Below are 1,366 nucleotides of genomic sequence, written 5' to 3'. Positions count from 1 at the left end.
AAAACACAATATGAGACTAAAAAGAATGGGATCAGAATAGCGGGCTACAGAGATGTTTATTTTTGATGCAAGTAAGAGGAACAACTGATTTCTTGAAGAGTGCTCGGGTATGAGTTTTAAAAGTTCATTCTGGAGAGAGCATTTTAGTGTGATTGGAATGGAAGTCAAGAGATGAGTTAAGAAATTATGACAACAGTTCAGGTAACTAATGATGAAAAAATGAGCAAAGCCAATTGTTCCATCTGTGCTAAAGAGACCTGTGAGGTTCATGTTATTTATGGCTTCACATAAAACATGAGCCATTCATCTTATAGGCCTGCAAAAACATAGCAAGGTAATTGGTCACCCTTCTGGAGCTGTTGACAGTGGGGGGAATGTCCAAAACTTTAGGGACATGATTAGGTGACTTTAAAATATAAATGAAAGATTTGTATTGTTACTACTTGACAATTGGGTTTTATATCAAGAGCTACCATAATAATGCATAGGTTTATCTCTCTAATGAACCTATTGTTAGTGCCTCGAAAGAATTCTCCAGTTCATTATTCAGTTGTCTCTGACTTTTCTTGGATGCCCATCAGTTCTTTAGCCTCTTCCTGACTGAGCGTACACTTTTTATTTTCTTTTCCAACACAGTCAAATTTTCTCCCTGAGTCATTCTCTCAGCACCCAGAGTTAAATGTGTTTTCACCTTTTTCATCTTCTCTAATCAGGTGCCAAATTAGCTCCAAGGACTCTTTCCCCTGTGTCCAAGCCCTCTCCCTCCATCAACTGTGGGATCTTGTTCTTTTTCTCCCAGGTTCTTTCTATAGCATCTCTTTTTTCTGTGTTCTAGTGTACCCTCACCTAAACCATATTGTACAGTGTGGCTATACTTAGTGTCTCAAAGCATCATGTTGACCTTGTTCCTGTTTCAAATCTATGAAGACTGGTGGAAATTTCAGCTAATAAAAGCTTTGTGGAAAATTCTGATACCATGTACTAAAACTGAATCTCCTCTATCTCACCCATTTCACAGCTAGATACATAAACTACAAACTCTATTTCCATATACTTCCAGGGGCAATGCTCTTTGTAGCAACATTCTTCAAAACAGCCAAATTTTGCTCTGCCTATTGAGGTAGGCAAGATAAATTAACTCAGGCTTGTTCATATAAGACCATGCTACTCAACAATGGAAAAGTCAACTTTTCTTCTTTCCTTCCTTCCTCTCTCCCTCCCCTTTCTCCCTCCCTCCTTCGTTCCCTTCCTCCTTCCCTTTCCTCCTTCCTTCCATTTCCTCCTTCCTTCCCTCCCCCTCTGTTTCTCCATGTGTTGTTCTTTCTTTCTTTCTTTCTTTCTTTCTTTCTTTCTTTCTTTCTTTCTT

This window comes from Psammomys obesus, unplaced genomic scaffold (genome assembly GCF_907164565.1).
Source record: "Psammomys obesus unplaced genomic scaffold, mPsaObe1.curated_primary_1811, whole genome shotgun sequence".
Classification (NCBI taxonomy): domain Eukaryota; kingdom Metazoa; phylum Chordata; class Mammalia; order Rodentia; family Muridae; genus Psammomys; species Psammomys obesus.
This window is presented reverse-complemented; position numbering follows the sequence as displayed.